At 42.3% G+C, this 25,443-nt stretch overlaps 1 protein-coding gene across 11 annotated transcripts in view; it reads right to left on the bottom strand.

Annotated features, from left to right (window-relative positions):
* Window positions 1-25,443, bottom strand: part of KCNIP1 (potassium voltage-gated channel interacting protein 1) — a 498,864-nt gene that overhangs the window by 104,744 nt on the left and 368,677 nt on the right. The gene's annotated exons all lie outside the window — the stretch shown is intronic.

Below are 25,443 nucleotides of genomic sequence, written 5' to 3'. Positions count from 1 at the left end.
GTGGTAAACCTTAAAATGGAAATTTGCATGGATTTTTTATGCAACTTCTCATCAAAAGTTTCCTTCTCAAATACATTTCACAGTTCATTCATGCTGAGAAACACCTCTTATCTTTTAAACCTCCAGATTGTCGGACTGAACAAAATGTGTACAGTTTGCTTTTAACTGTTTCAGCACATTGCACAGAGGAGAAATCAGAATGCCAGAGGGATTTCCCTGATTCCCAAGCAGTAGCCATTTAAGCTGGAAAACCCAGTAAAAATCCAAGTCATTCCATCTTCACTGTTATTTTAGTCTAAATTAATCAGTTCATTTTGGCCACTCTTAATAAAGAGTCTTTTCTGTCTTTCAGCTATGTTACCTTTGCAGCTGTGGTTTAACCTGAGAGTAAATGTAATAATGATAAGGTTTGGACAGGCTAGAGAAGGGGGATAATGAAGGGTTTTGAGTAGACCTGGAAACAGCAAGGACTTGCCCTTATTCTACTTCAATTCCTCAGCCTTACATAATACCTAATACATAATACCTAATACATAATTTTACAAAAGCAAGGGATTCTGAGGATAAAGTAAAGAATGAAGAAAATAAATATATTTTTACCACACAATTTTTCCCCTAAACAAATTATTTTTTACTTTGACAAGAGATAACCCTGTAACTAAGTTTATAACTCAGTCCATACTGCTTTGCTCCCCTGCCTTTAACTCCTGCTACATTCTCTGGGAGCAGAACAAACTGACCTCCTGTACTGTGCTCAGAGCAGGCTTCTGGTTTAGAAAGCAGCTTCTGCAACTCTTCTTCCTGCCCCTCGTGCAACCTAGTTTTCTGTAAAGATAATGGACTGAGATCTTCTTCAATCAGCTGTTCTCTGCAAATCTAGTTGCTTTGTTTTAATCAAACAGTTAATTAAGAAACTAATTTCCTTACAAGTGAAATCATGTATTCCTTTCAATTTTCATGATCTTGTAAGTATAATTTAATACAAACAACTCAAAGGTCTATCTGGATTGTAAAGCACTTTGAAGACAGGAAGTGGCAAATACTCTCATTTAGCCATGCATTTTGTTTAAACTTCCCAGGGGCTCTAATAAGTGAAGCACCTTGTTGAGTGAATAAAATTGCAAGTTTCTCTATTAAAACGTAAAACGTGAGTCTAGAACAAAACCTTAATGAAACAAAAAAAAACCAAAAAATTTTAAAATTCAGTCCCATGCTGAGGTTGTGTCCATCAGAACAGCATTTTGGACACAAGCCAAGCCCAGGCCTGACCCACCCCAGGCCAGAAACGTAAGCTGGCCCTTGGAGCATCAAGGAGGAAAACACATAGGTCCATTCTGCCATGCTTCTGGGAAAGGGTTCATGAAACTAAGGTAGAACACAGGTTAGCTCTCCAGTGTAAGTTAAAACCTCTCTCATATCCCAAAATAACACCCCTCTCTTTAGGGCACTGAAGTCTTCTAAGAAGGTAAATGAACATTTTATTTCATGACCTGAGATTAGCTCACTTGGTTGGAGCCTGTTGCTAATAACACCAAGGTTGTGAGTTTGATCCCTGTATGAGCCATTCAGTTAAGAGTTAGACTCAATGATCCTTGTGGGTCCCTTCCAACTCAGAATATTCTATGACTCAGGCCAGCAAAAATGAAAGTTCTACCAGAATTTATGAACTTCAGTGCATCTGGGGTCCACCACAGTTCTAAGTACTCTTATCTCATTTTAAAAAAAATAACAAAAAAAAGTGTATATATATACATCCTCTTCAGCACACAGCATGGACATTGAAATCACACCCCTTTTCTGTTCTTATCCATACATTAACTTTCCATATCAGACAGGTCACCTACCATTACATGGTATTTCTGCCAGTTATCTACATATCTCTCTCTGCAAACACACAGACATGTGTTTGGGTGTTTACAAAGCTCCTTGGCCTCTCAAGAATATTTATTCCATCTTCTCTCCATCAACATCCCAGAGGAGTTTTATTACCCCTGTGCCATGAGCCCTGTGCTGTTTGGCAGACATGCCAACACACTTGCCTCCACATGAGCATCAGGCTCGCACAGTTCTCCCCTCACACAGCCCCTGTGGCTGCCAAGAGCTAGAACAGCAACGCTCTTCCTTTGTGCTCCAAGGGAGAAAAAGAGCTCGTGCTTGCACAAGAAGCAACTATCACTTCTACAAAAAATAAACATCAGCTACATTTATCTCAATGGTCATTATATATCATCACTAATTCCCTCTGGGAACACTGCATTACAACAGCAGAGCCATTCAGTACCTGTGAGGGCTGGGAACATCAACTGGAGTCCTTGCACACTGCCTGAGAAGGGTGCAAGTGATGTGGTTCCTTTTTTAATGAGAGGTTTGGCTTTGTGCCCTGGAAGCAAAAAAGCAAACAGTTCTGTGTGCAATGACATGCACTCCGCTTGTATGTGGAGTCACAGAAAAAAGTCCCTTAGGGAATGGGACAGAGCTTGGAAATCCGCATAGACCTGCATCGCATTCCATCTTCCTCAATTCTTCCTCTTCCACAATTCTCTAGTGAGACCAAAAGAGGACTAACATATATTTAAGGTCTACAGTTTTCCCAAATTAAAAAACAAGAAAAAGAACTATGTACACTACATCATAATTTTCCATGCTCCCTACCCTCACTTCTGCTTTGCTCATTTAATTTAATTTTCAAAGGAAAAAAGCCTTGCTCAGTACAGAAAAAACAACTGCAGAAGAGTTTGTATTCTGCTCCTGCTAAAACTTTATAGCAGCAACACACTATTATGCCTTCCCGAAAAAACAAGTGTCACCAAAGCCAGATTCAGTGATCTGACCAAATATTATCTGCTTTCCAAATGTTGCACCCTGAATGACTATACTTTAATAACATGAGAATATTCTGTAGCACTGCTTTAGAAAGTGGAAGATCGATGCCAAGTTGTTTTGATGCAGTCTGCTCTTGGCTATAACATCGCTTCCCCAACAGCAACTAACTAAGGTCAGCAATATAATTTACCCCTTTTTAAATTACAGTGTAGAAACATTTCAGAGAGCACATAAAGTGTGTGAGACTCAGCAGGGACTCGGGAGCTCAATCATTAAGTGCACAAGGGGGCACATTCCCTTCATTCATGAGTGTACTTCCCATTAATGCTAATAGCATGTTGAGAAGAAAATACGCTCCATAAACTTTCATTACTCACTTTTTCCCTTACTCTTTGACAAATGAGCCACTGATGTAGACTCAGAGGTAGGTCCACTTCTCTCTATCCCAGTGCTATAGAAAACCAAAAAGGCTTTTCGTTGCAAGCACAGACACTTCTATCTACATCTCACGCTATGGATTTGAACAAATCCCACTTCTAAGCCACTGAGGGACTCACAGATTCACTAACAACTGTTGCCAGAACACTGCCTCTTTCCCCTCGTCTCACCTGCAGTCCCCACATTCCTGCCCCCTGCATGGCATCAGGTCCCTTGAAGAGTCAATTCACCCCATTAATCAAGCAGAAAAATAAGAAATTATCTTCTATTGTAGCAGAAAACTAAGGTAAGCTCTAAACTTCTCACATCCAAAGAGGCTATATTTTCCACAGTCAGGTGAAAACCTGATATAACTCATATCCTGGTGGTGTTTCAAGTATTTAACTACTTTTTGCCCATTCAAATTACCATAACACATCTTCGTAAGACACAGATTTTTATTTTGTGTCCTAAACTATCTTTGAAGGAGCTGCCACATGTCATTTTTAGTAGTGGCCAAGTGTTGCTAATGAACAAAGTAGCTCTGAACAAGGAAAAAATATTTTTCCAAGAGGAGGAGAAATTGCAGGTGTTGAAATGTCTGCTTTGGGAATCATTACACAAGTCACACACAAATGGGAGATTTGGTCTTTTTTCACAGGTGAAATTGTGACAGCCTCTCAAGGAGTATTCAGAAGTAAAGGCAGTTATGGGATGAGCAGCAGTCCCTGCTAGCAGGGGAAAAAAAGGGAATCTGGGGAGGGTTACCCAGGATGAAGGCATCCTGCCTCCTGCAGCTTCCTGCTACACCAACAGCCACCATCAGAGCTCAGAGCTGAAGCTGCCATCCCTGCTCTGTCCTTGTGCCTGGGGCTGGGCAGGACACTCAGACAGACTCAGGAGTCTACCCCAGCTGCACGAGTCATTCCTGCTCCCTGCCTGTCCCTTCTCTGCAGACAGATAGGTGGTAGAGGCAGACGTGATATGCTCTATGGTGCTTCTGCCAGTTCTGTCCCTCACCTCTCCACATCTGTTCTTGGCCTCAGTCTCGTTTCTTCATCTCTCCTCAGCCACTAACAGGCCTGCTTTGGAGGAAAAAAAGGGTAGAAAGAGCATATCTTGAGCAGAGACTTACTGGCATTTGCTTTATATTAGTTTTTGCTTTTGTTAGGATGCAAGTAACACCTTTATTACCTTGACTGCTGGACTTTGCAAGGGAAGAATAAGTAGAGAAAAAACTAAGCCTGAATGTTTCTTCCTCCACCAAATGCACACTGGCCCCACAAAATTCAATTTACTAAACACAGTAGTCTCACACTGGTAAAATTCAGTTTTATCCACAGTAATAAGAAGCCTTGAACAGGTTCTGATTTCTTGAACCTGATTGTCCCCTTTCAATCTGCATTTTCATATATTGGGAAAAAGAAAAACCTGCAAGATAGTGAAATATAACTGGAAATCCCAGCCTCTCCTAAAATTTGTTACTTCCAGAGCCTCTGCCAAGCTCTACTCCTTTCCTCCTATCTCCCAGGACAGCAGCTCATAAACTACATCCAAATCCTTGTCGCAGCGCATCTGCCTCCACTGAAACAACAGAAACACAGATTTCTTACTGTTGATGCATTTACAAGCTGGTCATTTAAAGCCCTCTTGGTTCCCTCGAGAATTGAGAATTGTTCGAATCAAAAACTCAGTATTTAAAATCATCATGGCTAGGCTTCGCGAACGAAGATTTGGGAAGGCACTATCCACATTTGCTGCAGGCACACTGGTGGCTTATGAGGCCAATACGTGACAGACATATCCGATTGCAAAAGGCACAGCAGAAAGACTCCTTAGATGGTGTATTCTGCAAGACACAGTTCTTTCTGCGTTGCCTTTTTTCCTCGAGAGTGATCCTGCGTGCTTTCTCAAAGGAGACAGCTACGTTATAGATGACGTGTCTCCAGGCCTCCCGATTGGAGGCCAGAGTAGACCAGTTATGGTGATCAATATGGCCAAGGCTGAGATGTTGTTTCAGGGAGTCCTTGTATCTTTTCTTCGGGGCTCCTCTCATGCGGCAGCCAGTGGCAAGTTCACCATAGAGCAGGATCTTAGGGAGGCGGTGGTCCTTCATCCTGGAGACGTGCCCTGCCCATCGCAGCTGCGTTCTCAGTAACATGGCCTCAATACTAGTGACAGCTGCTTGCTCTAGTACAGATGTATTGGTCACACAATCTGACCAGCAGATGTTAAGGATTGTATGGAGGCAGCATTGATGGAAGCATTCTAGGAGACGCAGGTGGTGGCGGTAGATGACCCATGATTCGGAGCCGTATAGGAGAGTAGACAACACTATGGCTTTGTAAACACTGATCTTGGTGCTTTTCTTTAAGTGTTTATTACGCCATACTCTTTTGTGGAGTTTTCCAAAAGCATTATATGCCTTAGCTAACCTGTGGTCTATCTCTCCTTCGATCTTACCATCTGAGGAGATGAGGCTACCTAGGTAATTAAACTGTTGGACTGATTTGAGCTCTGATTAGCCAATGGTGATGTGGGGATGATGGGGGACTTCCTGAGGTGCAAGTTGATGGAGGACCTCTGTCTTCTTTAAGCTGACTTCCAGCCCAAAGAGCTCAGCAGCATCTGCAAAGCAGGATGTTAAACGCTGCAGGGCTGCTTCTGTGTGGGCAACAAGGGCGGCGTCATCAGCATAAAGCAGCTCCCGGACAAGATGGTTTAAGGTCTTGGTGTGGGCCTTCAGTCGCCTTAGATTGAATAGACTTCCATCAGTACGGTATCGAATGTAGATACCATCCTGATCATCGAGGTCTGCTGTGGCCCTTTGGAGCATCAAGCTAAAGAAGACGGTGAATAGGGTAGGAGCGAGAACGCAGCCTTGTTTCACACCATTCTTAATTAAAAAGGGCTCAGAAAGTGTGTTGCCATATCTGACTTGGCCATGCTGATCCTCATGGAGTGAGATGATCATTTTAAGGAACGTGGGGGGACAACCTAAACGTTCCAAAATCTGCCACAGACCTTTTCTGCTCACAGTATCAAAAGCCTTGGTGAGGTCAACAAAGGTTACATAGAGACCTTTGTTCTGTTCCCTACACTTCTCTTGCAGTTGTCTGAGAACAAATACCATGTCTGTGGTGCTCCTGTTGGCTCTGAAACCACACTGACTTTCAGGGAGAATTCCTTCTGCTATAGTGGGTATTAGTCTGTTCAAGAGTATTCTTGCCAGGATTTTGCCAGTAATGGAGAGCAGAGTAATACCACGATAGTTTGAGCAATCTGATTTAATACCTTTCTTCTTATACAAAGTGATGATGACAACATCACGAAGGTCTGATGGTAGTTCACCGAGCTCCCAACAGCGCACCACAAACTTGTGAAATTTGGTGTGGAGTGCAAGGCCCCCATGTTTCCAGACTTCAGGTGGAATTCCATCAACCCCAGCTGCCTTGCCAATTTTCACCTGTTGTATGGTCTTGAGGGTTTCTCCTAAAGTGGGGGCAGTATCCAATTCATATTTCACCGGTTGTTGTGTGATGGACTGAATTGCTGAATCTCGGACTACACGGTTGGTACTGAAAAGAGTCTGAAAGTGTTCAGACCATCGATTCAGAATGGAGGTTTTATCTGTTAGAAGGGTTTGACCATCAGCGCTGAGTAGAGGGCTTTGGACTTGGTATGTAGGCCCGTATGCTGTTTTCAAGGCCTCACATAAACCTTTGTGATCACCTGTATCTGCGCATAATTGAGTTTTTTCAGCTAGATCGATCCACCACTTGTTCTGGATGTGACGGAGTTTCTGTTGGAGCTTGCTGCATGCAAGACGAAAGGCTGTTTTTCTTGCGTGACAGGATGGCAGTGCAAGGTGTGCTTGGTGGGCGGTTCTCTTCTTCCTCAACAAGTCTTGGATTTCTTGGTTGTTTTCGTCAAACCAGTCCTTGTTTTTCTTGAGGGAGAACCCTAAGGATTCTTCAGAGGAATGCAGGATACTGTTTTTAATATGAAGCCAGATTGTTTCAGGAGAGGAATCTGCAGAAGCTGTGGGTATGCAAGTCTAAAATCCACAGACTTAGACAACCAATCTTTATTCTAAAGTAATGTCCACTGACCACCAGGATTTCATACCAGATTGAAGTCTTGTAGGGAACCAAAACTGAGCAATGCATTTAATTCAGCTCCAGAGAATTCCTGCTCTCTGCAAGCCTGATCCACCTGTGCAGCTACACAAGCTCCTTAGTATGCAACCCAAAATTTTGCTAGACTAAAACAATTAGCAAGTCTATTTACAACTAAATAATCAATATAGAAAAGGTAATTTACAAAAAAAAAAAAGCACTCAATATTCTTCAAAAAACGAAAAGGTTGGAAACTCATGCATTAAAATCTTTAGCTTGAAGACATCTGGATAAACAGATTGCTAAATAAATGGTCTTATTTGAAAAAAAACCCAAACAAACAAGACAAGCATATCTAAAACAGCTCTACTGCATCTCAGTTATCCTCTAAGCCATTCAGGGCAGTGGGCATTCTCACAAGGTATCCAGTCCTCCTTGCACCAGCAGTCAGCTCAAGTGCTCACCTAACAGCATCTCTCCTCACAAGGGGCCCTGTTTCACTCAAACGCATTTTTTCCAAGCAGAAATGCTGCATAATGAATGAATCTCAAAAGTAAGACTAACTATATTAGCAATACTAGCTAGCATTTAGCAGAGGAGTACATATACCCCCAGAACACACATCAAGACATGCCACAGCTCAGCTACTTATTAACCTGGAATATATCTCTCAGGTTTAATGGAAACAGCTGCAAATAAACTACAAACAGGTGGGCCGAGTTATGGGAGTTATTGCTCATGGAGTTATTGCTCATTGGCAAACAAGCCTCAGCACAGCTCTGCTGGCAGCAGCTGGAGCTGGTGAGCAGAGCTGCTGCAGCCCCTGAGAGGCACTCGGGGCAGGGGTCCCTGCAGCCCCCCAGGCCTGCCCAGCCGTGCCCGTGGGCACCTGCGGCATCGCCTCCGCTCACAGGGCTCCTCTGAATCCACTCAGGAGAACAGGAAAAGAATGCTTTGTGGAGGTAATACCTGCTGTGCCATATCCCAAACACAGACTCCTCTTTAAATTCACCTCCTATGCATGAACTGGGAAAAAACGCTGATGCTGACAGGCTGGGAAATTAATACCTACATGAACAGTTTTCATATTAAGCAGATCCTCAGAAACCACCAATAAACTAGAAGGAGCTGGCACTGTGTGGTGTTGAAGGCTGGAGCTGATTTTTTTTAAATTTTGTTTGTTTATTTTGAGGGAATTTACCCCCAATTGTAAGTCAAAACTAGTTGTGTTAATGAAATAACTTGACTTTAAGAGGTACTGAAATCCATAAAATTTCTGAGAAGTCCAGGACTTGAGAAAACCAGGTTATTCCTTTCCTGGTCTAGCTATTAACATGGATAATTTTTAAAAATAATTTTGTTTGAATTTGTTCAGCAGATAATTTAGGAGACATTTCATAGTCTGTCCTGTATTTGATCAATCCAAATCACTGTTAAACCTATCACTTTCACCAACAGTACATTCACTCCAGACAGGAAAGGGAGCATCTTTTATATTTATTCACTGAGAATAGTTCTTTTAAAGTGATTCTTTGACTTGTGATAGAGCACATGTGCTAGAGATTAACTGGAAACTACTTTTAAATATTCAGTATTCTGTGTGATAGTATCAATGATCAAAGATGCAAGGAATTCTACTTATTAATTAATAAACTAGGCTTTAAACCACAAATATGGAGCAACCAAAAATAGGGAGCTGTCATTCATGAAACATAAATCGGCATTTTCCATTTCTTTTCCCACCTAGCTAACCACAAATGCTAATGAGCCATAGACAAAAACTCAATGGCTTTTTGGGGAAAAATTCAATGCCAAAACAGCCTAATCAACCAATTGACAGTAATCATGTAAAGAACATTATCTAAACTTCAGTATTCTTACTAATTATTGTAACAGGAAAAGCATGAAACTAGGGAAGAAGAAAAAAGGGACTCACAATTCTGTTTTTACTGCAAAACCTGCAAAGGAAATAAAAAATCCCAGTCTTAGCTATATTGCTGTTGATATTTGCAGCGGATTCTCCAAGCTGTATGAATTTTTAATGCATATCACTCACATACAAATATTTACTCTTAATGGATGTTTTTCCTTGAAGGAATGCTAAAATGTGTACTGAAGCAGAAGGTTATAAGGAAATTGTTATTGTCATTTCTACTCAATTACTGCCTACACAAGAACTGTCATGCAGTGAACACAAGAGAAACACCATCAGTGATGGTGAATTTCCTGGCTTTTATCACTGTGTCAAAACATTACCATTCTGTAATCACAGGCTTTCATGTAAAACAGCTCAAATGGCAACAAAATCCCAATGTGAAGCCTTTTTAAACATCAATTTACTGATGGCAAGGAGCAGGATTAAGCACAGCTTAAATTCAGTAAGCTGGTACCTAGAGGAACTCCCTACCTAAGCATGGGCCACGTTTTCCACAACACAGGGAGACAGACCCCTCTGAGGGGCTTTGGAACAGTGTAGACAGCAGGAGGGTAGTGGGAAAGGCAACACAGACTGATCCTGTGACACAGAGACTTCCCTACAATAGGCATTCCTTGCCATGAAGCCTTTCCTGGAATTCATCTTCAAAGTTTGGGAAGCAGGAATCCTGGTGTTCATCAAGAACACACAAACCCAAGTTTAAACTGCTTTCCTGTGCCTCAGGTTTCTAAATCCAACTTATCCTTGGAGTCCTCTTGCCAGAGACACCGTTTGCTCTCTGGTTTTGTGAATATTAAACCCATCTCTATTACATGATGAACCCAACCGATGATACTGAAAGGGATCTGGACCAGAGTACATCTTGGGGTGAGATGCATTATCCTGGGAATGGGGAACACACTCAAATCTCACTTCATAAAGAAGGAATTTTATCCCTAAACCAGACCAGTTGGGAAAGAAGTTTCTTCTTTGGGCTCCTCAAGTCTAGCTCATGGTTTTCTTAGCACCTGCTGAGACTCAACTTCTACTATTCTGTGAACTACCTTAACTTCTAAAATAAGCTTAAATTAAATGTTTCTCTTATATGTTGCTTCAGTAATTTATTTTTTGCTAAAACTAGCTATTTAAAGGTGTCAAATTTATAAATGAGTCTGACCATTCTGACATATAAATATTTCAACTGAAAAAATCCAACACCAATTCCACACTCTAAACCCCAGTGCAATGCTTCCCTCTTGATCATAGTTCAGCCCTGAAACACCTCAGACATACAGAGAGTGCAGGGGAGAAGACATCCTATTATGACAGCACAAAATGACATATTAATAGATCCCCAGCTACCCTAAGCTGCAATCATTACACAGCAGCCGAATCTATCTATCCCATTGTGTGTGTATCACACACTTTCAGATACAGACATTCCTGTATAGAGCTTGCAAAACCCCCGTATGGGAAGTCAGATTAGCATTAGTTACTTTTAATCATATGAGGGGAGCACACACACATACTTACCGTATCTCGGCTCACATGTGACCTTCACTCCATGCAGGAGGCTCTGCTACTACATGCACAACTTCTTATGCCCTGTTTAGATTTGTTATCTGCAGAAACCACCAGTGCTCACAGCAGAACTGCACTGAGACACAGGGCAGCGCTGTAACACTGTTATGCCTGAGCAGCTCCTTCCCCTCAAGTCACTCAGACATGATTTTATCTCTGGAAATGAAGTATGAAAGCGTGAAAAACTATTCACAGCTTGATTACTGCATTTCCTGTGAGCCAAAATACTAGGACCGTGTGAATACACAGAAATCTTATTTACAAATTAGGCTGTTAGAAAACTTCGATCCGAAAGGAGGCATCTGTGTGTTTTCTGCTCTGCAAATAGTCACATCAGGTTGCCTAAAATGGCTTGTTTCTTTGGCTAGGGGCGATAGTCATTTATGAAGATGATCTATTAGGTACTTGTTTCTAAAAATAAAGGACAGCACTCTACAAATTATAATTCCTTCTGCTTTGGAAAGTTGGAGGAATATCTCTGGATCAAACTGTGAAACTGTTCCAGACTCACTGGATATGAAAAGCAGAGCAGTAGGGGAGAGTGCAGTGCTCCCAGGCTGGTGCTGGAGCATTGTCATTTCTCCTTCAAATTTCAGGATGAGCCCCCATCTTCAGCTGAAAGGCAGTGATAACAGAAGTGCGTGACTGATGCATTCCCCACTGGTTTTACAAGCAGCATTGCTTTCAAAGTACTTGCTATAGCACCAAAGAAAACCAAACCACACAGACTAAAAAAAGAATTCAACCAAATGGCTTAAGTTTTGCATTAAACACAGCTAAGGAGCCACCTTCCAACCAGCGTTAATTTATGGTCCTTATAGTGGGCGCACCACCAAATCCTCGGAGTACTCTACACGCAGATATTAAACTCTGCCAAGCCAGTGTGAGTTAGGGTTTAGTTACCAGCTCATTAAAAAACATAGAACTGACATGGATGAATTCCCTTGTCTCCTTTCAAAATCCCACCTTTTATGTTTATGCCACACAAATTTCACACTTGACTAAACAAACATCAAATCTAAAATCCAAGTTTTTAGACTTTTTTCCCCTCACTTAAGACCAGATTTTGTCACAACACTGCATGTATTACAGATTTTGGCAAGATGAGTAGCTGTAATCAATTTTATTGTAAGAACAATTTCTTTGTTTATATTAATTCTTAGACTAATAAGTAATTTACTTTACTATTAGAAGGGATGACAGCCACCAGAGCTTGCAGAAAATCAACATTAAAACCAACAGATGCTGTAGTCACACTATCAAAGTACATTTAAGCCAGGCTTTCACTGAGAAAACAGTAAAATATGTGTTTTAACTGAGCGGGTCCCTTGGTCTGTGCTGGCAGTACGTACTTCCCCAAACTAGGACTTGTCTCAGGGATAAAGAATAACTGAACGGAATTATGTAGTCTGTACCATATTTTTTAAAAGCAAACATCTTTTATGCCACAATTTTCTGTAAGTTAAAATTTTTAGAAGAGCAAACATTTTCATTTAAAACTTGAAAATGAGAGAAAACCTGGTAGCTTGCTATGGAATCCCGCCCTGACATCACGTGTATTTGGCTTATAAATCAAGTTGGTGTTAGGCTTTCTGTACAAACCAGATCCCATCATCTCAGCGGCTCTCAATCTTCACAGCCCTTTCTGAGTCAATGGCACAAATGTGGTTTGGGGATTCTGTTCACATGGAATCATAGACTGATCACTTGGAAATTATCCTCATTTAGTGGATGTACCATGATACACTTTTCAAGCACAACTCCTTTGGTTAAAAGCTAAGGTATGTTTTGAAAAGTACCCTGCTTTTGAGGAAATCAGTGGCAAATTTTTCATCAGGAAATTTGAGAATTAATTTGGAATAACTGAAACTACATTTTTCTTCCAGCATTATATCATGAATTTAACATTATTTTATGTGATGCTCATGATGAACACCAACATACAAAACCCTTTATATTATCTTTGAAGTAAGGAAAACCTGGTGTATTTAAGACTGGTAAAGAGAAGAAGAGGGCCAACAGTCTCCTTACACAAATATTCAGAATGATGATTTCCAGAAACAGGGAGTGGCTCATACTCTGATGGCAAGGGAAAGCAAACAAATGCTTTCCTATGTGGCTGACACCTATTGGGATACTGCTGCAGTGCTGTTCCCTCTGGCTCCTGTCACAGTACTTTTAAAAAAGCACAAACAATCCCTGAAGACAAGCATTTGCCTTTCTAGGTTCTTCCCATCAGGAAACACCTGCATGCTTGCTGCTCTCCTTCAAGTCTTTCTCATAAATCAGCAAGTGGAAATACCCAGACAGCAGACTGTACCTTAACTTTGGAATAATTCTGCTTTTACTGAGTTGGCTCAACTTTCCTACACAAACATTGCCAGGACTATAAACTGGTGAGAGTGGGAAATGCCTGTCACACCACAGAGCACTGGGAAGGTCAGAGGAGTCTCTGCTGCTGCCCTGAACAGGCTCTTGGAGCCATGTGAAAGGCAGGTGCGATGGTAGAGTTTGCAGCAAAGGTGGAGAGCAGCACTTCCAACTACTTTTACGACATGCAGTGTTACAGGAACATTCCTGTCTGGAAATATGCCACATGGTCCTTCGGCAGGAGCCCTCCTTGCTCTGCTTGCTCACACGAGTGGCAGCAGCTGGGCATCCTTGCTCATGGAGCAAATGAGTTCACTGGTAAATGCCCATTCCTCAACAGTCTGACCTTGGCTCACAGGAAAAGAGATCCAGTTACATGTGTGAGAAAGCACTCAGACAGAATGTAGCACTGTGACAGACTGTGTCCTCCACAGCCCTATTGCATTACTTCTGTATGAGGGAATGTGGTCCATGTACAACCTCTCTACAGAACCCTGAAAACACAAGTCCCTTTGCCTCTGAGAGAGTAAACTGTGAGAGGCTCAGGTGAACCAAACTGGCAGACACTGTCAGGACTAAGCCGGAAACTAATTTTGCATTTTAACAGTTTGTGCTGGTTTGGCTGGGGTAGAATTAATTGTCTTCACAGTGGCTGGTATGGGGCTATGTTTTGGATTTGTGCTGAAAACAGGGTTGATAATATAGAGATGTTTTTGTTATTGCTTACACAGAGCCTTCTCTGGTCTTCATACTCCCACACTGCCAAGGAAGTTGGGGGTGCATGAGAAGTCAAGAGGAGACACAGCCAGTACAGGTGACCCAAACTGACCAAAGGGATATTCCAGATTATATGACATCATGCTCAGTATAGAAAGTGAGGGGAAGGAGGAGGAAGGCGGGGGATGTTTGGAGTGATGGTGTTTGGATTCCCAAGTCACTGTTCTGTGGGATGGGGCCCTCCTCTCTTGGAGGTGCCGAACACCTGCCTGCCCATGGGAAGCAGGTAATTAATTCCTTGTTTTGCTTTGCTTGTGTGTGCAGTTTTTCTTTCCCTATTAAAGTGTCTTTATCTCAACTCATGAGTTTTCCAGCTTTTACCCTTCTGATTCTCTCCCCAATCCTGCTGGTGGGGGAGTGAGCGAGAGGCTGTGTGGGGCTTGGCTGCTGGCTGGGGTAAAACCATGATACAGCTGAAATGCAAAACTTCTGGGTTTGCTAGGTGTAAATCTAAACCTCTTGGCTTGAGTAAAAAAGAAGTAGTTTGGATTGGTTTTTGTTTGTTTTGTTTGCATTTTTTTTTTTGCATCTTTGTTTTTTTTTAAAAAACAGTGCTTTAAGTATTTAAGAGAAATGTATTTTCCAAATTCTTCAAAAGCCATCATGAATTGCTTTAATATTTTCAAAAACTACCCATTCAATTTTCTAGCCAAAATCTATTTGCCTAGTTCTATCTAGATTTGTAAAAGCATCGGGACTCTCCAGGTAATATTCAGGTTTCACTTCATGTTTGGGACAGTGCTAGGCAAACCTGGCTCCCCTGACACGGTCAGCGCTGGGACAAGGGGTGGGGTGGGCAGAGCAGCACCAGCAGATGTCCAGTAACACCAGTTGAGTCACAATCATTTATTTTCTTCACTGTTCTCTAAGGACTGAGGTATCATGGAAGTCTATAAATTTCAGCTTCCTCATTGCAATTTCAGTGCTCTCCTGCCATGCATGCTCAGGAAGGACAGAAGCTCCAGAAGTACAGTCAGTCTGTTTAGTGTTTAGGCTTTGCTGATATTTTTAAAAATATGCATTATTTCTATTAATTACAGGTCATATCTTGTAATATTTTTAGAATTGTCTGAGACTATTCTAAGAAACTGAGGGATTTAGTTATGAAAGAAATTCTCTTAGTCTTATTACAGGTTTCTAAAGAATGTCTTAGAACTTCTTTATCTATGTACTTAAGCTGTATTAATACCCTAGGAAAATAACTACCTTTTGGTAAGATAAAAACAATTTTTTCCAACATTATATGTGCGTTTATATATATATATATACACACACACACATATATACACACACACACACACACACATATATATATATATAGAATGCATGTGCATTTTGACTGCCAAAGACATGTATAATTTTGACTTCGCAGCACCAAGACCACTGGTGAAAACTTATTTGTGGCAAAGCATCAACATGCTTTACTTGACCTTGTAGAGAAAAGGGTAGAATTGGTCTGGCTTTTTTTTTTTCCTAAACGAGAGTTGAGACCAAGAGAAACATTTGACTAAGGAATTTCATAAAAGGTCAAAAATACACTGAAAATTATCTTAAGAGTAGTGTTAAGCACAGCCCTGAGAACAAATCCTACCTTTGGTACATGACATTCATTTATAATTTTTTAACATACATAGGAAAATTTTATTTTAAAAATTGCAAAGGTGAAATTAAATAACAAATTACTTGGTAAAAGCATTAAATCAATCAGTTTAGAAATCAGCTAAATCTTAACTGAATGTCTAAAATGTATGCTTAAAATACATAAAACCTGACAAATTACTTCATCAGTTTCTGCACAGGACCAATTACAACACTAGAATCACTGTAAATGATATGAAAGTTAAAAAGACGCACAATTTTGTTAATGATTTGTTCAAAATATTATTTAAAAAATCAAGACTGTCATGGGACCAATTATGTTATGAAACTGTTATGCAAAACATCTTCCTAAAGACATCAATGAAATTCATTAATTGATTTTCATGTTTGCATAGAACTTAACATTTAAGAGAATATTTTAATTTAATTAAGCTCTTCACTACTGAAAGATGTTAATGTAATCTTAATGATCTAGTGGTGAAATTGGAAATGAAGTGCTAAATCTGCTCTAGAATCACAGAATCATAGAATTATAGAATGGTTTGAATTGGAAGGGAACCTTGAAGTTCATCTTGTTCCACCCCCTGCCATGGGCAGGGACACCTTCCACTAGCCCAGGTTGCTCCAAGCCCTGTCCAACCTGGCCTTGGACACTTCTAGGAATCCAGGGGCAGCCACAGCTTCTCTGGGCAACCTGTGCCAGGGCCTCACCACCCCTACAGTAAAGAATTTCTTCCTAATATCTAATCTAAACCTACTCTCTTTCAATTTGAAACCATTCCCCCTTGTTCTGTCACTCCAGGCCCTTGTCAATAGCTTCTCTCCATCTTTCCTGTCGGCTCCTTCAGGTACTGGAATGCTACAATCAAGTCACCCCAAAGCTTCCCTTCTCCAGGTTGAGCAATCCCAACTCTCCCAGCCTTTCCCCACAGCAGAGCTGCTCCATCCCTCTGACCATCTTGGGGCCTCCTCTGGACTCTCTCCAGCAGCTCCATGTCCTCCCTGTGCTGTTCCCCAGGGCTGGAGGGAGCTCTGCAGGGGGGTCTCACCTGAGGGGGCAGAGGGGCAGAAGTAACTCCCTGGTGGTTCACCTGCTGGTTACGCTGCCTTTGATGCAGCCCAGGGTACAATAGGCTTTCTGGGCTGTCAGTGCATGTGGCTGAGTCATGTCCAGCCTCCCACCCACCAGCACCTTCAAGTCTGGGGAGAAGCTCCATCTGTTCATCCCCCAGCTTGGATTGATCCCAGGGTTGCCCCAACCCAGGTGCAGCACCAGCACTTGGTCTTGTTAAACCTCATGAGATTCTCATGCACCCAGTTCTCGAACTGTCCAGGTCCCTCTGGGTGACCCTGTCCTTCAGGTGTGTCACCTGCACCCTCAGCTTGGTGTCATCTGCAAACCTGCTGAGGGTGCACTCGGTCCCTTCATCTGTGTCATTAATGAAGACACTGGTCCCAATACAGACCCCTGAGGGACAACCACTGGTCACTGATGTCCACTGGGACTCTGAGCTGTTGACCACAGCCCTCTGGGTGTGTCCATCCAATGAGTTCCTAATCCTCCTAACAGGTCATCCATCGAATCTATCACTCTCCAATTTGGAGAGAAGCATGTTGTGGGGAACCATGTCAAAGGCTTTACAGAAGTCCAGATAAATGACATCTGTAGCTCTTCCCTTATCCACTGATGTAGTTACTCCATCTTACCACCTGCCGTTTCGTCCCTCGCCTGCCGCTTTACAAATGTGGATATATCCTTCGAGCCTGCGCAGTGGATTTTTTAGGTGAGGCACAGCATGCGCAGAACTGGTCCCCCCTTTACTCCTAAGGTTCATCTGTCAGGGCCTAGCAAGCTTGGATGGTGACAGTGAGGTCCTCAGGACGTAGGTTTGAGTGTCCTTCTCTTAGATGGATGGCCTTACAGGGCTAAATGAGCTCCATCTGCCCGGGTTGGGAATTAGAGTTGTCCTTCTCCTAGGATGACTGCCAGAAGGCTAGCGAGCCCATCCTGCCCATGGACACATTTTATCTGACCCTTCAGTTTTGACCTGTTTGGCATAGGAGACCCTGCCGGAGGCTTATACCACCGCCAGCATAGCCTGCAACCTCATAAGGGTGCATAAGCTTCTCCACCACTAAAATGATTTAGATGAGCCTTTCTCTCCCTACTTTTCCCCCCAGCCTCCTACACTCAAACCCAAGGACATTCCCTTGCCCTAAACACACTTCCAAGATGCTATAATTCCAAAACAAACCATTCCAGGGCAGAAGCCGCAAGCGAGCCAAGCCCAACACATCCCATCCTCGCTGCAACAATGCCGGAACAGAAAGCGATCCCGACACACCCCCGGGTGGGGCGGACACACAGATAAGGGGTCCCCGCACGCACCCTGGTCTCGGGCACCTCCCATGACCCCAGCCCAGCCTAAAACACCTCGACCCCCAGAAAAATCCACTACTCCCTTACCCTCCCCCCAACCGAGTCACCACAGGCCCCTCCTTGTACTGCCCACCCGTGGCCCTCCAAATGAGACTGCCTCTGGGAATCCCACTGACCCAGCCGGCCCCCCTCTCCCAAACGGGACTGCCCCACCCACCCTCTCGCTGGTCTGGGGATCCCTCAGGCCCACCTAGTCCCATCCACTGGACTGATTACATGGCTAATGCGTCTGTTCTTGAACAGGCAGTGGTTACGAACATTGAGGCCATGTTGCTGAGAACACAGCTGCGCTGAGCAGGGCACGTCTCCAGGATGAAGGACCACCGCCTCCCCAAGATCGTGCTTTATGGTGAACTTGCCACCAGCTGCCGCAAGAGAGGAGCCCCGAAGAGGAGATTCAAGGACCCCTGAAACAATATCTCAGCTTTAGTCATATTGATCATCATCATTGGTCTACTCTGGCCTCCAATTGGGAGACATGGAGACACACTATACATAATGCTGCTGCTTCTTTTGAGAACACATACAGAATCTTTTCTTGAGGAGAAAAGATAACATAGAAAGAACTGTGTCTTGCCAATACCACCTAAGGAGACATTCCGCTGTGCCTTTTGGAACTGGACTTGTCTACCTTGCATTGGCCTTTTTAGCCATCAGCGCATTTGCAGCAAGTGTGGGTAGAGTCCTTCTTAAATCTTTGTTCATGAAGCCCAGCCATGAGTTGCTCCATGATAGAAAGCCACTGGGTTGGTCAGGCAGGACTCACTCCTCGTGAAGCCATACTGGCTGTCTCCAGTCACCTCCCTGTCCTCCATGTGCCTTAGCATAGGCTCTAGGAGGGTCTGTTCCATGATCTTCCCAGGCAGAGTTGAGGATGACAGGCCAGTAGTTCCCAGGGTCATCCTTTCTTCTTTATTTAAAGATGGGTACTATGTTTTCTTTTTTCCAGTCACCTGGGACTTCCCCTGACTGCTACGAGTTTAAGAGTATCCTGGAGGCTGGCTTGGCAACTACATTAGTGAATTCCCTCAAGACTCTGGAATGCATCTCATCGGGTCCCACTGACTTGTGAACATTCAGGTTCCTCAGGTGCTCATGAACCTGATCTTTGCTTACAGTGGGAGGGACTTTGCTCTCCCAGTCCTTATTCTGCTGTCCATCCACTCGAGAGGTGTGGGAAGAGAGGCTGCCTTTGAAGATTGAGGCAAAAAATTTTTAAGTACCTCAGCCTTCTCTTCGTCTGTTGTTACTGTTCACCAGAGTTGTTTATGAGACGGGGTACACCTTCTTTGACCTTCCTTTTCTGATTAATGTACCTGTAGAATCCTTTTCTGTTATTCTTTGCATCCCTTGCCAGGTTCAGTTGCAGTTTTGTCTTGGTCTTCCTCACCCTCCCTACACAATTGTACTTCTCTATACTCTGTTACCTGTCCTAGTTTCCACTGTCTATGCATTTGCTTTCGTCGCTTTATTTTGACCAGCAGTTCCCTACTCAGTCATGCTGGTCCCTTGCTTTCCTTGCTTGATTTCTTGCTCCTGGGGATCACTTGCTCTTGTGACCTATGGAAGACTTTTTTAAAGATCTGCCAGCTCTGTTCCACTTCCTTGTCCCCGAGGGCAGTCTTGCGGGGGATCCCTCTGACTATCTCCCTGAAGAGCTTGAAGTCTGCCTTCCTAAAGTTCAAGACCCTGACTTTACTCCTTATCTGACTTGTATTCCTCAAGACTGCAAACTCCACCAATGCATGATCACTGCAAGGCTCCCTCCAATCTTGACACGTCTCATTAGCTCGCTTATGTTGGTGACCATCAAATCTACTATTGCATTCCCTCTGGTAGGGCTGTCTGTCACCTGGCTTAAAAAGTTATCCCCCATGCAGTCCAGGAATCTCCTCAATTGCCTACAGCTTGCCTGATCTTTAGACTGTCAAACACATATGGAGTACTTCAGAATTCCTATGATTTGACTTGGATACAATCAGAGACCTTTAGCTGCAGCATTGAATTTTTTACCAGCAATCTCTGACAATCAGTAGCATCTTAGAAGAAAGTATCAGTAGTATCTTAGAAGAAAGCCATATTGCATGTGCCCTGCATTTTTCAATCTGCCTTATCAGATTGTGCTTTTAATTGCTAGCAACTGGGATTTTTGAGGATATGTGCCTGCATTAGGACGTCATAAAAAACCAGAAACTGAGAAGCATTCTCAAGAAAAATAAAGCCCATATGCTTTTGATCATGGGTAGGGTTAAAATACATTGTTTTCTCCGGAAAAAATACTAGAAAATTAAGGAGGCAACATTTTTCTGTGCAATAAAAGAAACAAGACTGGATGAGGAAGAAAGGATGAGTTTGTTTATGAAGTATTTGCTCAGGGCACTAAATTAAGGCTCTGTTTGTGAATTTACTTATAATATTTTCTAACTTTCTGAGAACCTGGTTTCACGATTTATGCAACTTGTGCAATGTGTCACACAGCACATGTTTACCCAATGCTACAGACTCTCATTAGTAAGCCTCAGAAATCAAATCCTCTTCTGAGGGTACCACAGTCTTCATTCTCCTGTTCCATACCTATGCATCCTCTTCCTGCTGGGTGACAGGCTTCCCCTTGCCCACCCCAGCAGGTCTCTTGCTTTCTCTTCTGTTCTCTCACATGGTGGCTTTTCCCCACAGTCTGCACAGTCCCAGCCCAGACTCTTCTCTAGCAGATTGTCATGTTTTAGGAGTGGTATTTTCTATTTTAGTACTAGTACTAAAAAAAAACCCACACACCACTCCCCTCCTCCTTCTCCTATTGGAGGCACAAAGGGCAAACATCATGGTTGGGATAAGAAAAATTTACTGGAAACAGCAGCGAGATAAGAAAACAAACAGTAACAGTAGCAATACTAACAACAAAAGGTATAAGAAAATAAATTATTCACATGGACAAACATTCCAAATAACAGACAATAGCAAACGGCTCCCTCCACCACATTTTCTCCACCAGCAGGAACCCCTTCTCCTTGGAAGAGAGACTCCTTCCTCTGCCCCCAGCAATGATGTGAGGTGATACAGAATAATGTTGGGGTCCTGGCCATGCCCCTCCTGGCTACTGCAAAAATTAACCCTGTGCTGGCCAGATCCAGGACACAGATCATCCTACCTGAGGGTTCCTTTTTCTAGATTCTTATATTGATACTGCCTCCAGATTACCTACTGGCTAGATCTTGGCCATTTAAACCCTCAATCCACCTCCTCCACTCCCCCTCATCCTTGCAGCTCTAGGAACACTTAATGCCAGGGAAACCTTGTAAGTTATGCAGGCCTTTTTCTCCCCCAGTCCCAGCTGTGCATCTACACTTTTTGCAGCGGAAGCCAGAAGCTCTAAGCACAACCCTTCATTGCAGTGCAGCTTTCACAGCAACAAGCATCTTGGGTTAGGTGCCCTCCCTGCCTCTGAAGTACAGCTCTGAAGTATCTCAAGTCAAACAGTCCAAAAATAACCCACCTTGAAAGGTAGTTCCTTTGTCTGAAAACATAGCTCTTCATTTTTACAGGACAAACACGACATAAGGGTTTTCAAAATGGACGTTACTCAATTTTATTTCTAATATATCAAGCCTGTCAGTTCTTTTGTGAGTAAAATGAGTGACAGGGTTTACAAAGAGTATTAGCTCTAAAATACTGCACTGTCTTGGGGTTCGAAGAAGCAATTAAATTATGTAGTTGGGAGAACAAATAATCTCAAAGCAGAAAGCACACTTTCAGTTTTCAATGTAAACAAATAAAAGAAAACACTCCAAGAATGATGTGGTAACATACAGATCTAAATCACACAGGCTGTTTGTGCTCCTGCATAATTTTGCTTCATTGCTTTATAGGAAACATTTGAAGTGAAGAGCTGTCACCAATTACCACTGAACCCACATCTCATCCTTCCTCATAAATTAGCAGAACTGTAAAGCTGAAACCATTATAAGCTTCTTAAACACTTAAAATAGGCCATTTATTATTTTGCCCCTTTGGCCAGCAGGTTAGTTCTGCAAATACTGCAAATTGATTCCAGTAGAATAGAGAGGTTGTACCTTCTCTACTTAGAAGGGTTTTCTTTGTAGCAGAAATGCGTTACTACAGAACTAGTTCTAGCTGTTGTGCTAGGATATACCATTTCCAGTCAAAACATCACATTTGTACTTTTGAATTAACCTTCTCAGCTTAACTCAAGGTCACTTCATTTTCTCCTTCATCATCATTTACCAACTTTCCCTCACAATCCCCAGAATCTCATGGTACTTCCAGTTCCTGCCACGTTTCATTTCGCTTCATACCTCCTCAAAAGCCCTTTCAGTCTTTTCACATTTCTAGTCAACTTTCTTCTAACTGGTCTTCTGGTTCCCGCAGGTCTTGCCTGAGGTTTTCCTTCTGATTATGTCTTTCACGCTTTGCAGATGTCTGTGCAAGCTCTTCTCTGTGGCTGCAGAACTACTCTTGAAACAGGCTCATGTGCAAAAGCTGCACCTCAGACCTGCACTCATGGTTGCTTAGAGTGGAACACCCAGACATGCTGTGCTGGTGTGTCCCGTGAGGGCAGGCTGCCATGGCAGCTTCTGAGACAGAGCCCTGAGACTCCTTCAGTGCAAGCCCAGTAGTCCCTTTTTTTTCCCTCTCTGACAAATCTCCAGAGCCAATGAAGACAACAGACCAAGACCTTATCTGCTCTGCTGCTACAGACAATCTCTTGGACCAGAATACCGGAAATAAACCCAACAAGTGTTGGGTTTTTTTATCATTTGCCTATCATGAAGAAAAACAGCTGGTGATATATTCTACCTTTTTCAATTTGGTGTCATCTTTCAGAAGCGAAAGTTTTGCAAAAACTTCTCTTCAACTGGAAGCACCTCTTGATGTCTTACATTTCTGGTACAGAATGACAGGTCTGGTATACACTTTGAATGGTGACTAATTGACTAGTTCAAAGTAAAGGAAAGATTTGCTAAAGATATCCCCAAAGTAATTTTGGATTCATTTACTTTCTTTTACTTCAATAAAAGTATGCTGTTACAGTACTGTGTCCCAGGGTTCACAGTGAATGCCAGTGAATGCTACAACAAAGCCTGCTGTATTTGCATATGCACTTAATGCTGCATATGGTAGCATTCAATCTGTTAGTTATCTCTTTAAACAGTGTTCAGTAATCTGCACTTCAAGAAGTAACATACCACGCAAAGCTTTTAAAGTACTTAACAAACATATTTCATTAGTCTTCAGCAACTTCTTAAAGGTGTACTTTATCATCTTTACTCTGCCAGTGGATAAACTTTACATAAAGAATTAATGTAAAATTTTTCAAAGACATTTTGTGTTTAACCCTTTATAAGGCTTAAGAATTTGGTTGTACATCAGGGTCCCCGAAAGGAATTGAAAAGGTCCAAACACGAGCAATGGAAACAACTAATGCATGAGGAGAGATCAGATAGAGTTAGTTAAAAGAGAATGAACATATGGCAGAGGAGGCATGAGCAACCAGAGCAAAACTTGCCAGTGCCTCTTCCTCATGGTTGAACAGAGAGCTGCAGGGAGATGCACTGCAATGAAGAACAGGTCAGTTCAGAGGGAACAACACTACACACATCTACTGCAAACACATCCCTATAAGAACTCTGTAGGGTAAGAGAGGGCTGGGGTCTGGGCCAGGCCTACGGACACAGAGCCAGCCAGGGCAGTGCTCAGCAGAAGCATCTCCCATCCTTGAGGCTGAAGATCTGGTTGTGGGATGGGGGAGACGTCTGGAATATATCTGTTCCCTTCAAAACCACTCATGCTCCAAATAAAAGCAGAATGCCATCTGCATAACTATACAAAGTGAAGATAACTATTATGTTTGCTAAAATACACTTCTTGAATCAAACCTGTTTTAGTTTATTAACAAACAATTTATGGTGCAGGACTTGGAAAGTACCTCCCAGATGAGAATATCAATTCAGAGCTGTTGGGGAGGATTTTTTTTTACCCCTACCATTTCTCTTCCACTGAGGTTTCCTTCTCCTGCCTCTGCAGCTGTCACTGTAAGTCATCAGGCATCAAGGAGAAAAGCATGAGATGCCTGACTGCATCTGTGCCTGTCAGAAGAATAGTGGGAACACAACAGGCTTGCAGCCAGAGGAGAGTGGCCTGAAGTTTGCATGCGACTTTTCCAAGTGCTCTGAAGAAGGTCATCTGGCCTGTTGTCATGAGAGCTGTAAAGAGGGGAATTTGACTCCTGAAAGTAGTTGGTTTCTAAAATCAACAAACTACCTCAAAGATGAGCATCTGAAATCCATACTTTAGGAGAAGGTGCTAGCTGGGAAAAAAGCTGTCTCCTATAATAGTAGAGAGTTAATAATCCAGACTGCCAAAATAGGAAGATAAAAGGAATGCAGCTTTTTGTGTGTGTGTGAACATGTGAAAAAATGACCTTGAGCAACAAAGACAGTCACCACTAGGAAGTAGTAGCATACAGACATGCCTGGAAAAAACCCATGATATTGCAACCAAGGTTGTTGAATTCAGTAATTTTTTTCTCATAGGATGTAGAAAAAATAAGTAGAAAATGTATAATCCAAACTGGATTCTAACTGAAAGTATAAAACCTGATAAAATCAATGACATGGGACTGGATTTTTTACAGGGAAGGAAGAGGTTAGAGGATACTTATCTAAGTCAGAGGGTTTGAAATTGTTTGGGCTTGATGTTCATACTCAGCTGATCAATTCTCAGGGCTGTCAACAGTTATTTGCAACTGAGAGTATTCTTCAGAACAGGGATAACTGAGACAAGATAAATATACTTCCTGTCTTTACAAGAGGTGGAAGATGAGGAGACTGAGAATTAGATATGTGTCATCTTAGCTGCAGTTCTTAGAAACAAATAAACCCAAACAATGGGTAAGCAGAGAGAAAATCACAAGAAAATCAGTGTTTGCCTCATTGGATCTGTTCAGAGTAATTGGTGTCAAACCAATCTCATTTCCTTTAATAGTAAGATAATAGATTTTGTGTCACATCTTGACTTCTCTAAAGTTTTTCACAGTATTTCATCTCACTTTCTTGTATATAAGCTAAGAAAACACAATCTAGATGAAAATACTAGGGTGAATACAGAACTACTTGAAAAACTACTCAGAGTAGTGTCAAATATTCATTCTCAAAATAGGAGATATAAAAAACGTGAGCCTTACGGGAGGCTGCCTTAGGTCTGCTATCAGTCATTATGAATGGCAAATGACTTAGTGTACCTACTGGATACACAAATAATGTCAAGTTGGGAAGGAAGGAAAATGTAAATTAAAAAAAAAAAGTTAACATTTAGAGTCTGAAAACCAACAAAACCAGTTGTCATGGTTTGAGCCCCAAAAATCCAATTTCCAAGCCCCCCGCAAT

This window comes from Chiroxiphia lanceolata, chromosome 15 (assembly GCF_009829145.1).
Source record: "Chiroxiphia lanceolata isolate bChiLan1 chromosome 15, bChiLan1.pri, whole genome shotgun sequence".
In the NCBI taxonomy this organism is placed as follows: domain Eukaryota; kingdom Metazoa; phylum Chordata; class Aves; order Passeriformes; family Pipridae; genus Chiroxiphia; species Chiroxiphia lanceolata.
This window is presented reverse-complemented; position numbering and strand designations above follow the sequence as displayed.